We start from the raw sequence: 13,963 nt of genomic DNA on the forward strand, positions 1-13,963 counted from the left end.
AACCTGAATAATTTTCAGGTTGCTGCACAGGTAAACTTGTGTCAGCTGTTTCAAAATTTAAAAGAATATGTTCAGTTTGTTCATGTGTCATATTATGGATTCAGCCTGAGTTTGAAGAATTTTAAGTGAAAAAGACAAAAAAAAAAGTTAGAGGGCAGCGAGGTAGCTCTGTGGATAAAACACTGGCCCTGAATTCAGGAGGACCTGAGTTCAAATCCGGCCTCAGACACTTGACGTTAGCTGTGTGACCCTGGGCAAATCATTTAACCCTCATTGCCCCACCAAAAAAACCAAAACAAAAAAACAACAAAAAAAAAGTTAAAATAGGCAGGTCTTGTTCTTGATTGTTCTGCTCTGCTCATCTGTCTGCAGTAACAATTTTTTTTTTATGGTTCTTCATTATCTATTCCTTCTTTATTTTCATGTGCTTCTATGTGGATACTTCCACTAAGATGGTTTAGGAATCCTCAAGGTCCCAGTCACCCTATGGGTGTATGTGAAAATATCCCTTCCACCATCTCCATCCTTGTCTGTCCACAAAGATTGGCAAAATATTCTTTAGTGATCTTTTTTTTTCTTCTGTGTGTGTCTAATGTGTATGCTTCTAGAGTTTTCACATTTGACAGTTTCCCTGGTTTGTCTTTTTTTTTTTTTTAAAAAGTGTTTTCTGTTTTTCTCTCTGGTATGATGGGTAGATTTGAAAATAAGGGTTATGATCTGCAAAGCAGCCCTTGCAAAATGAATGTCAAGTTAATACGAGAAAGGTTTATTTGACAAAGGCAGGCAAATGTATACTCTAGTAATTTCGCAGACACCACAAGGAGATCTTAAAATCTTAAGTCAGAAGGGACATGGGCATCTAGTTAGTTGGCGTAAAAGACAGAATTCTAGGTCTGGGTCAGGCAGGATAGAAGCTCAAATTGTGCTCTAGGTGTTTACTGCCTACTTATATGCCTCTGGGCAAATCAACTCTCAACCTAACTTTCCCTCATCTGTAAAATGAAGGAAGGGGTTGGATGGGTGGTTTCTGAGTTCCCTTCCAGCTTTAAGTCTATGATCCCAAGACAAGACCATTTGTTATACCACCCGCCACAGGAACCTCTCTGACACCATGCGTCATTGATGAGTTGTGATCTACTTTACTCAACACTTTGGAGGGGGCAGAGTGAGTGCTCCTTATTTCACAAGGCAGCTCATTCCATTTTTGGACAGTGCAAGCTCCTAGCAACTGGTTCTGGATCTGTCCTCTATGGCTGCACAGAAGAAGTGGAACCTCTCTTCTATAGAACATTTCAAATATTTGAAGTCTTCAGTTTTACCCCATTAAAGTCTCTTTTCTCCAGTCTATGTCCCCAATCCCATCACTGTCTTTGAATGGTTTTCTTTCCAATATCTCCCCTGCCCCGCCCCTTCTTCTAGAACAGCTCTTAACCTGAGGTCCATAAATTGTTTTAAAAATATTTTGATAATGATAATTCAACATAATTAGTTTCTTTTGTAGTCCTAAATGTTTTATTTTGTTTGTTAAAAAATAGGGTTCCATAGGCTTCCCCTGATTGCCAAAGAAAACCATGGATCAAAAAAGGGTTAAGAACATAAAAACATATCATTTTGTCATAGGACCTCTTAAAATGTGGCAACTAGAACCAAACACATGATCATGTGCTCTGACCAGCAAGAGGTCACACTATGTATACTCCCCTGTTGATATAGCTTAAAAGGCCAAGGTCACCTACTGCATCCTGGTCCATTTCCAGTCGTCTTGACTTTTGTCTTGCCACTGGACTCCCCTGAATATGGAGGAATGAGGCTGATGACTTTGCACAGCTCTGCCTCACTTAAATCCATTTCACTTGCAAGTCAAGACATCACCCTCCTGATGTCATTGGTCTTCTTTGAGAAAGACGAATAAACAACAACAGGAACTTACTGGCTTTTCAGTGAGGTAGGTCCTGTCATTGACTTCCTGAGCCTATGGGCAACCCAAACTCATCCAACTTTTCAACCAGAATTGCTGAGAGATCTCCCCTATACTATACTTTTAATAACATAATTAACAAAACAAAACCTAAGGGGCAGACGAGGTGGCTCATTGGATAAAGCACTGGCCTTGTATTCAGGAGGACCTGAGTTCAAATCCAGCCTCAGACACTTGACACTAGCTGTGTGAACTTGGGCAAGTTACTTAACCCACATTGCCCCACAAAAATAAAAAAAATTAAAAACAAAAGACAAAACCTAAGAGCATGGTTTCATATTTCCATATTGGATTTCATTTTATTGTTTCTAGGCTTTTGAACCTAGCTTCAGAATGATCTTTATCCCATAAAAATTCTATTGTATTTAGACAAGTATTACTTTTATGTGGCGATAATTAACTTACAATTTTGATGCACACTGGTCCTATAGACACCATCTGGAGAATCTTCATTTAGATGGTGTCTTCTTAACTGGGATTGTTTTTGGTATCATAAGAAAATGTTGACTGCATGTCTAGTACCATCTCTGCCTTATCACATTCATCATCATACTCTCAAGAAGAAAACTTTCCCTACCCTCTCTCCCCTTTAGGATCCAAGATATTCATTTCCCAGTCCTGCCACCTAGCAAGGTAGCATGGTATAAGGAGCTCTGACTGACTTTTGTAGTCAGAGGCCTTGGGTTCAAGTACTGACTTGGGCCACATACTAGCTGGCTACCAATAGGCCATTTATTACACCTTACTTTTTAGTCTATAAAATTGAAATAATAATACTTCCCCTCCTTACCTCATAGGATTGCTCTGAGGACAGTCCGAGGTAAACTAAAATCTGAATCGCTATCCTTTGTATATTAGTTTTTAAAACAAAGACCTAAATACGTATTTTGTTGTTGGGATTTCTGTGATTATTACAGAATCTCTGACTTATTTTTTGGAAACAAAAATTCACATTGGTGTAGTTCAAGGAATTCACTGAACAAAAATAAACCAGGGAAAGTATAAAATATGATCCCTGTAGAAACATAAGAATTAAGACCACAGGCACAGAGGGAATTTAAAAGAAAACAACTCCAGAGGTCAATCAATGACATAATCTATCTCCTTACCTACTTTCCTCCTCATTAAACTGTCACTCATTCAGTTGTGTGCTAAGTAAAGGCTATATTGCTTGGTTGCTTTAAATTAAGCACTTTTGTGTAATGGTACTGTTAGTAAACATAGGTCATGGGATCATAATGGTTGTGGAGGCATAAGAGACGTAAGGGCAGCTAGGTGATGTGGTGGACAGAGCACTGGACTTTGAATCAGAAAGATCTGAGTTCAAATCGGGCCTTAGACACTAGCTGTGTGACCCTAGGCAAGTCACTTAATCCCCATTTACCTCAGTTCCTCCTGTAAAATGGGGGAACATTAGAGAAGGAAATGGCAAACCACTGCAGTATCTTAGCCAAGAAAACTTCATGGGTAAAGGACCATGAGTCATAGAGTTGGACGCAAATAAATGCCTGAAGGACAAGAGACCTAAGAGAATATCAGTTTGAGATTCAGGCAAGTAGCAAGGATTTGAACTCAGGTCTTCTGACTCCAAGTACTTAATACTTAGTGCTGTTGTAAGAATGAAATGAGATCCCCCCACCCCCACCCTGGAACCTGCCTATGCACTATGTAGACCAGAAACATGCCATATATATATATATATATGTGTGTGTGTGTGTGTGTGTGTGTTTATACACGTGTCTATGTATTGTTGTTTCAGTTGTGTTCAATTCTTTGTGACCCCATTTGGAGTTTTCTTGGCAAAGATACTGGGGTGCTTTGTCATTTCCTTCTCCAGCTCATTTTTTAGATGAGGAAACTGAGGCAAACAGGGTTAAGTGACTTGTCCAGGGTCATACAGCTAGTAAGTATCTGAGGCCAGCTTTGCATTCAAGAAGATGAGTCATCTTGACTCCAGGTTGGCATTCCATCCACTACGTGTGCCACCTAGATGCTCTTCTATATAGGTATAAATTTATAAATATATGCATATATACACATCAGCTATTAACCTCTTTTTAAAATTTATTTTTATCATCTTAGAAGGTATCAGCTTAGTCTTTTTGGCTTGCCCCTGCTTTAATGTGTATCTCCCCTCACATCTGTTCCCCTCTTCCTGCATATGTTCATTGATGAGAATAATTGCTACTTGCCTGAATCTCAATTTGACATTCGCCTGAAGAGGGCTGGCATTTAACTTTATTATGCTACAACTCTTAAACTTTGGTCAGTGCATACATCTCAGAGCATCTGAATGAATATCAGGTATAGAGATGGAGTCAAGAGCCTGTTCATCTTTACAAATATAGCTCTACATGGATCTCATGGTGCTTTAGAAGCATTGGTTTTTAACTCAGTGGACTAGAATTGTCTCTTCTTGAGCAAACAGGAGCACTGTAAAGTGAATTGCTCAGTCATTTTGGGTCTCTGACTGTAACTCTAATCTGGATTTTTGGTGCTTGATAAAAAAAGCTGTATCTTCAACTAAACCAGGAGGAAACCAATGAAATAAATTGAAAGTCCTGTAAGGAACTTGAATAAACTGTCACTTGAACAAACTCTACAACATCTATTCCAATTGTGTGTCCAAGTGCTCATGAAGACATGTTAAAATATCATGCTCAGTTACTGGCAGATCAGGGTTTATTGTTCATATCACATGTGGTCAGGTTAATCATAGTGGCTTTCTTCCTCCATTTCCATGTCCTTAGGCCATACGTGAACATATGGGAATATGGCTGAACTCTTTCCTTTACCCATAATTGAGAATAGAAATGAAGGAGAAAGGTCTTCTGATGCAGCTGTTAAATCATAATTCATCTATTTGTACTTTCTACTTTTGTTCCTAAACTTAAAGAATTGCGGGATATCTGTCAGGGATAATTTGATTTGTTAGGTGTGCTATCATCTCATCCATATAGATGCTCCTCCCATAATTGAAGATTACAACTTAGATACTTCTTCATCTTGCATGATTTTTGTTCATGTCCTCCCATTAATCTTCCATAGAAGATTGAACTTGTGTGCTACTATTCTGTGGAGACCAGAGAAGCTCCCCAGTTATCATCTGTTACCCTTTTTTTTTTTTGCAGGTCAATGAGGATTAAGTGAATTGTCCAGGGTCACACAGCTAGTAAGTGTCAAGTGTCCAAGGCCAGATTTGAGCTCAGGTCCTTCTGAATCCAGGGCCAGTGCTTTATTCACTATACCACCTAGCTGCCCCTTCCCTTTTGTGAAATGACCAACCTACTTTGTTTTTCATTCATCCATATCCTTGGGTGATAGCTATTTTTTCAAAAAACATTTCCATTATGTGGGTCATAATTGGCAATATGCTTCAGCAGTCTTATGCCCATCATGAATTTCTCCATTGGTTTTTGGGTTTTCTGAAAGTTTGGTTCTCCTGAAATTTTGCTGTTCTATGATTTTCATCCATGAACCATCATGAGGGGAATATTGGTGCTAAATATTGGTGACTTCAGCAGGAGTTTGGGATTGTTGAATTAGCTGGGGTTCCTAACATAGTTATTACTTATACATTAGAAGCTTTAGCACCAGTTTTGGGCATTAAGCATTTATTAAAGCCTACCAAATATTAGTACAGAGAGAATATTTGACTCAGGAGAGATAAGAGCTCAGCCTGGCCTCCTTCCTTCTCCAAGTTCCCCACCATGAGCCCATCTGAGGACATGTCCGAGTGTAGAAGCTTCCTCCGGTCCGGAGGAGAGGTGGCCCTTCCACATTGCTCAAAGCTAATTGGCTAACATCATTCAAATCTATTGGTTTACTGGACTTGAGGGTGGTCCATGAGTAGAATGTGCTGAGGTCAGAGGTCAGAGAACACACCCTCTGAGGGCCAGGCTTTCAGGTAGGTGTGGTTTTAGTTAACTTTAAGTGAGTTAATCAGCAAAGTAAATCCAATCAACCTTAATATTATCCTCTGGGGGTAGGGGTGGAGAGGGGACCTCTGGGGCATCCCCAAACCCATTATTTTCTCACAAATACATTATGCAAATTCCACAAAACAAATCCTCTTTCTTCATATTTAATTCTGGGCCTAGCTAATTTTCCATCTATAGTGTTTGTCTAAGATATATGTCCAGGTATACTAACTCAATGGGCTGCCTATCCAACTGAATTTGACAACATGGTTTTTGAAGCCCTCCAAGTAGGTTAAAATAGTTGTTGTTTTTATCTTTTGTTTTTGAAGAGGACCATGGTATTGTGGGTGATAATCATGACTTGCAGTGAATTGGATTTAAGTGAGGGAGGGCTGTACAAAGCTACCAGCCTCACTCTCTCCTCCAGAGCCATCTGGATCCAATGGCAAGCTATACATCAGGATGACTGGGGATGGCCCTGGATGCTGTGGGAGACCTTGGCCTTTTTAAGCTAAGGTCTTTCCCAGGTCTCAATATAAATAAATAAATGAAGGATGGATAAAGAAAGAAAAAAAAGAAAGGAAGGAAGAAAAAGAAATAAAGAAAAAAGAAAGGGAAAGAAAGAAAAAGGAAGAAAGAAGGAGAGAGGTAGGGAGGAAAGAAAGAAAAGGAAGGAGAAAGGAAGGAAAGAAAGAAAGTGAAAGAAATAAAAAGGAAAGAAAGAATACCATTCATATGAACATATGAGCAATCTTTGGAGGATCAAACAGATAAGACAGCAGAAAAGTCTCACCCTCAGAGTTTAGGTCAGAAGTGGGGTCTAGAATGGTTGAGACACTTAGCAACCTTGCATAACTTCAGAGTATGACTTCTTGAAACCCCAGAGCACAGCCAAGGCTCTAACCTAGGAAAGAGTAGGTCAAATGACTCTGTGGACAAGTTCTGTAGGAGGGAGTTCTCTTAGGCAGGAGGGGTGGCAGGCCAAGTGAGGACTGAAAACTTTTGTGATCTAGCATGCTTGTATTCTTGTGTAGATAACTGGGATCAATAGATGCAGGGCTGGCTTTGTATTCAGGAAGAAGTGGGTACATGTCCTTTCTATGACATACACTATAATTAATAATTAATCTCAAAGTCCTCTAGTCAACTCTTTGAGACTATAAATTACAAAGAAGTTGTCAACTTCCATTGATAAAAGGAATTTCCTTATGTGGGAGTTTCCTATACAGATGAATTAACAAGTCTACTTCCCATCACCCATATTTCCCTGTATTGATTACTATTTTTGTTTGTTTGTTTGTTTTGCAGGCAATGGGGGTTAAGTGACTTGCCCAGGGTCACACAGCTAGTAAGTGTCAAGTGTCTGAGGCCAGATTTGAACTCAGGTACTCCTGAATTCAGGACTGGTGCTTTAACCACTGCACCATCTAGCTGCCCCCTCCCTGTATTGATTACTAATTAAGAACTAGCACACATGAAAACAAGAACTACTCCCAAATCAACCAACCAATTAACCAACCAATCAACCAATTAACCAACCAATCTACCAACCAACCAACCAACCAACCTGAAGAAGGATTGTAGATTGCTGTCAAGGAGAAAGATGGGAGTAAAGAGAATAGCCAGTATCTTCTGTGAGTGGCAAAGAATCTTCAAGGCAGAGAGAACTGAGTGAGGAGAACCAGTGAGCCAAGCACTGAGACTGCTAGTCAATGAAAGAAAAGTGGTGGATGGGGAATAATATTAGTGTTTTAGGAGGCCTGTGGCATCACAGAGATAAGTGGTAAGCTTTCTGTGAATAGTGCCAGTAGAGCAATGAGAATGGCAACCAGACAGAAGGGGGCTAGAGAGTGAATTTTCATTGAGGAAATGGATATCTGGCATAGAACCCTCATTCATGGAGAAGTTTGGTCCAATTCAACTCCCTGAACATTTATTTAATATCTACTCTGTACAAGGCACCTTATTAGGTGCAGAAAGGAAAGTGAAAACTTGGTCATTGGTTAAAGTGACAGTTGGGTAAGGAAAAGGTATTTTGAAGGAAGGAAAGACCAAAAGGTCATAGAATGACCTTTTCAGAGTTCAAACCATTTAGCAAAAGAATGTCTATTGACAAAAAGTCATCTAGGCTTTGCTCATACCTCTAAGGAGGGAGAACCCTTTACCTCTCAGGGCTGCCAATCCACTTTTGGACTTTAATATTATTATTATATTAGGAAGTTTTCCCTGATTTTGAAAGTCTTTGCTCCTGGTTCTTTACTCTGGCTTGTATGTATTCAAAGGCCAGGAAGAGAAGGGGGTGGTTGTAGAGAGAATAATAGCTGAAGATATTAGCAAGTGAGTTGTCTCATTCTTTTTTTTTTTTTTTGTGAGGCAATTGGGGTTAAGTGACTTGCCCGGGGTCACACAGCTAGTAAGTGTCAAGTGTCTGAGGCCGGATTTGAACTCAGGTACTCCTGACTCCAGGGCCAGTGCTCTATCCACTGTGCCACCTAGCTGCCCCAGAGTTGTCTCATTCTTGACCTGAGAGTTGGCAACTTGGTACTTTATGAATAAGCCAGGAAAGTTTTCTTGACCTTAGCACACTCATACATAACTCTCTTCTATAAAAACTTTCATTTAACAAGAAGAGATTTGAATGTTTTCACTTTAGTCAAATTTGGTAATTTGTTCTTGAAAATGCCTTAGAGAATGTTTGTTCTTTTGTATGCTTATCCAAAGGGAGTTTTTGTTTTTTTAAAACCCAAACAGTGGCTCAAGAGTATAATAAATTTTTATTGACTCCTTTAGTCTTAATCCTGGGAATCTTCAGGGTTTTTGGGGAGGCAACTGGGGTTAAGTGACTTGCCCAGGGTCACATATCTAGTAAGTATCTGAGGCCAGATTTGCCCCAGGTCCTCCTGACTCTGGGGCCAGTGCTCTAACCACTGAAAATGAGGCTGATAACTTTGCACAGCCCTGATTCACTTAAATCCAATTCACTTGCAAGTGAAGACAAGACCCTCCTGATGTTATTAGTCTTCTTCAAGAATTAAGGATGAATAACAACAACAATCTATTCTGCACCACCTAGCTGCCCCTGGAATCTTCTTTTGTGTGTGTGTGTGTGTGTGTGTGTGGCAATTGGGGTTAAGTGACTTGCCTAGGGCTACATAGCTAGTAAGTGTTAAGTGTCTGAGGCCAGATTTGAACTCAGGTCCTCCTGACTCCAGAGCTGGTTCTCTATACACTGAGCCACCTAGCTGCCCCTGAATCTTCAATTTTTTAAAAAAGAAATATTTGTGCCTTTTATTTTTTACATCACGTTTCCTCATATTCCCCCACTGAGCCCTCATTCGTAACAAAATAAAACAACAGATTAACAAAAATAACTGTGGCTGATGTCACACCTGTAGTCCTTTACTTCTGTACTGAGAGGGAGTCATTTACCTACATTTCCCAGTTAAGAATGACCTACCTGTATGACTTTTCTTATTTTTCTGTTTCCTTTTACACTTTTATTGCGTCTGATAAGTTGAGGAGTTAAATGATGGCAAGAAAAAACTATAAATAAATGAAAAAATAAATGAATGAATGAACAAACAAACAAATAAATAAATGATGGTAAGAAACTACAAGAAGCAGCCCATTATTAACAAGTTCTGAAGCTAATATCTTTGGTATCAAAGTTGGCAAAGGGATAAGAGGAGCCTGGGAAATGAATCAGGATGGAAGATGGGCTAATTTTTCCGATGGTGACATATGTTGTCCTTTCCCGGTTTGGGGCTTGCAAGGATGTTGCTCTTGAGACTTCCTTTCCCCTCCCTGGTTCCAGAAGTTCTTGTTGTTCATCACACAGCATTCCTGAGAGTCACTGGAACAACAGAATGATAACAATAGGGTCAGCTAACCCAGTGACTCTTGCATATAATAAGAAAGGAGTGCTACCTCTGGGATCTGGTAAGAGACTTACTGAGATTCATTTACTGTCTTTCTGGCAGAGTGGGGAAATAGGTAGAGATATAGATTTGGCCTGGGAGTAAAGAAAGCCTGCTGGCTGTATGACCCTGGGCAAGTCACTTAATCTCTTGGCATTCTAGGCAACTCTTTAAAATTATATATCACGTGGCTAATATGGAAATATTTTTGTATGACTTCATATGTACAATGGATGTTGCTTGCATTCTCAATGGGTGTGGGAGGGGTTGGAGGGAGAGAGAGAATTTAGAACTAAATTAAAAAATTAATGTTAAAAAAATCAATACCCCAAAGAACTTTTGTTTATGTGGATTATATCTGTTGATAAAATTAAAACTGATAATTTTATTTTTAAAGACTATACATTGCAGAACTGGTGTCTATCTGTACTGGTAGAGTGACTTTACTCATTGGGACCTCCCTATATTGATGAAATCACAGTTTTAGACATTACTCCCCCTTCCCCCTCACCCCAATTATCAATAATACACAAACCCTCCAATGAAAATACTTCCAGCCTCTTCTGCCTCTCTCAGGCTTCACACTGTGCATTGCTTCAGAAGCCTTTCATAGGAAGTCATCTCTTCCTATGATCACAATTGAGTTAAACAGATGTAAGTGAGCAGGCAACTATGTGATACAGTGAATAGAGTGCTGGGCCTGGAGTCAGGAAGACCTGAGTTCAGATCCAGCCTCAGATACTTACCAGCTGTGTGACCCTGGGCAAGTTGCTTAACTTCTGTTTGCCCCAGTTTTCTCAACTGTTGTTGTTTTAAGAATCAAATATGATCATATCTACAGTGTTGTGCAAACCTTAAATATATATATATATATATAAATGATAGCTATTATTATTAAGTTAAAATCAAGGCAACCTGAGACCTGCAAGGTCTGTTGCCTTCATAGGCCTCAGTTCAGGAGAACCAGGTGTTGCCACTGGATGCTTTTATTCTAAGTGAGGACTTACCCCTAGAGTTGCTTGAGTTAAGAATGGTGAAAATGGACTCTTCAGCTGCTAGCAGGAGAGGCAGTTGCTGCTTTGTCTTGAGAGGAAACGATGAACAATATTATTTCAGTGCAAACCCTCTGGTGTCTTTCTCCCCCTCAGGTACTTTCTTTGCTCCCAGGCTATGGTATCAGGGCACTGTGCGGTGCCTAAATTAGAAAATATGTCAGGAAAAGGCATAGGCCAGGAGCTAATATATTTAAGGCCACCTTTTAGAGGAAAGATTGATTTGCTTCTGAATGGCAAATTAGCTAAACAAATGAACAATGAATGAATGGTTTGATGAACAAAGATTTGCTGTATACTCCCTACTGAAACTTAAGTAAGCTTCCACCAAGTACACAATTGTGTTTGGGTTATGGCCTTATGGTGTGAGCAGTAAGGTTGCCTCTAGATATGGTTAATCAAATTAATGAGAAGCATGGTTGTTGATATTGTTCAGTCGTGTCTAACTCTCCGTGACCCCATTTGGGGTTTTCTTGGCAAAGAGTGGTTTGCCATTTAAAACCAAGGCAAATAGGGTTTAGTGACTTGCCCAGGGTCACACAGCTAGTAAATATCTGAGGCCAGATTTGAACTCAGGTCTTCCTGATTGCAGGGGTGGCCACCTAGCTGCCCAGAAACATAACAGCTCACTTTCCCTAGTAGGCTCGAATCAGATTAAAATGTAATTGGGAAATATTTAACAAAGGAAATGAAAATACAACAGAACAAAAATAATGTCAATATGGGGTCCACAGAGAGCCTTATTTATGGTTTAGACTACTCTCTAAGACTTTAAATTCACCTGTGAATTCCCCATACCAATTAAATCACAGGTTCTGTCCCTATCTCAATTTAAAAACGGATATGACGGTTTTGAAGAAGATTTAAGGAACTATGAACACCTACATAAAATCAGGTACTTTTCTAACTAATTTTCCACTGTTTTAAAAACTAACATTTATTATTGTTGTTTGTCCTTCCTTCTTGAAGAGGATTGTGACATCTGGGGTGATGTAATGACCTACAGTGAATTGTATTTAAGCGAGGCAGGCCTGTGCAAAGTCACGAACCTGACTCTCTTCTCCAGAGCCATCTGGGTCCAGTGGCAAGATATACATCAGGATGACTGGAAATGGCCCTGATGCAGTGGGAGACTTTGACCTTTTTAAACTAAGGTCTTTCCCAGGTCACAATTTGCCTGAGGCATCACCCATTCACTGATTAAGGCTGGGTAAGAAGTGAGGCAAAGAATGGCCTAGCTGAAACAAAATGAAGGAAGGAAGGAAGGGAGGGAGGGAGGAGAGGGAGAGGGAGAGAAAGTGAGAGAGAAAGAAAGGAAGAAGGAAGGAAAAAAAAAGAAAAAAAGGAACAAAAAGAAAAAGATAGTCTGGAGAAGAAGGCCCTTAGGATTTCTGGCCAAAACAGGAGCAATTTCCATTTACTCTCACTCTAAGCCATTAAGAGGCCAAACAATAGACAGTGAGGCTTGGGTTGGGACCTATTGTTGGTTAAAGGATAAGTGGAAGGTGTGAGGTTACGGTAGTCCTTAAAAAAAAAAATTAGGCCCTGAATGGCCAGACGTCTTGTGAGATCTAAGCTGTGTTACCCATTACAAGTCACTTTACCTGTTTGCCTCAGTTTCCTCATGTATAAAATGAGGTAGAGAAGGAAATAACAAATCAGTCTAGCATCTCTACTGAGAAAACCCTAAGTGGGGTCACAGAGAGTTAACACATTTATATAATGCTTACAATGTATGATGTACCATGCACTTGTCAAAAATTAAATATAGTTTTCATACCTATCCTCCTACAAAATAAACAAAACCAGAAACTCATATAGACAGATGAGAGAAGGCCATCCCCGCCTCTCCTACAAGAAGTAAGCACCTCACAGAAAACCAGATCAGAGAATTGGTAGGAAAACTGAGCATAGATTTATTTCATCTCAATAATGAGCAAGCATGATTCATGCGGAGACCCCTTCCAAAGAAGGAGCTCGAAGACTCCTTCTTTCTGAGGGTATATAAAGTTTTTCTTGTTCAGTGGTTACAGGGTATTGTCAGTTTCATTAGCATGATACAAATCAATCCAGAAGCAAGTACTATAACAAGAATGGATGCAATGCAAAGCCGTTTTAACAATTTCAGTTATAACAAGTATGGAGGAAATATAGAAGCACCGTGATAAAATTACAGGATTCCAAAAAGGAGTTTTGCAAGGATGAGAACAGCCAGATGTCCCCATAAGATAGGGACTTACTATCCTGGGGAAAGAAGTCACCAGGTAGGGACTTATCTGCTAGGCATCTGGGTTCAGTTTGGAGTTCAGTTGAAGAGCATTTTGCTCCTATTAATCCTTTTAATCCCAGGTTTCATAAAATTCCCTTGGATAATAAGGCAACTCCATCAAATCCAGGTGATCCATACATTCATATTAACACACTATACTAAGCATTTTAAAATTATTATCTCATTTGATCCTCACAAAAACCCCGGGAGGTAGTTACTATTATTATCTCTACTTTATATAAGAGGAAACTGTGGACAAATAGAGGTTAAGTGACTTGCCCTGGGTCACACAGGCTGCATTAATGATGATAATTGATGATTGATGATGATTGATGATGATAGCTAGCATTTACAAGAGCAACCAGGTAACCCAGTGAATAGAGTACCAGGCCTGAAATCAGGAAGACTCATCTTCCTGAGTTCAAATTTAGCTTCAGACACTTACTATCTATGTGACCCTGGGGCAAGTCACTTAACCCTATTTGCCTCGGTTCCTCATCCGTAAGATGAGCTAGAGAAGAAACAGCTAACTCTACTCCAGTATCTTTGTTAAGAAACACCCAAACAGGGTCACAAATAGTTAGATACTAATGAAACAACTAAAGAAGAACAAAACGTTTCTATAGCTCTTATAGTGTGCTGAGCACTGTGCTAAGCACTTTTCAATATTATCTTATTTGATCCTCAGAGCAACCCTGGAGGTATTATTATCCCCATTTTATAGATGAGGAACTGAGGCAAACAGGTTTAAGTAACTTGCCCACAGTCACACAACTAGCAACAATGCCTGAAATTGGATTTGATCTTAAGTCTTCCTAACTCTAGAC

This window comes from Dromiciops gliroides, chromosome 5 (genome assembly GCF_019393635.1).
Source record: "Dromiciops gliroides isolate mDroGli1 chromosome 5, mDroGli1.pri, whole genome shotgun sequence".
In the NCBI taxonomy this organism is placed as follows: Eukaryota; Metazoa; Chordata; class Mammalia; order Microbiotheria; family Microbiotheriidae; genus Dromiciops; species Dromiciops gliroides.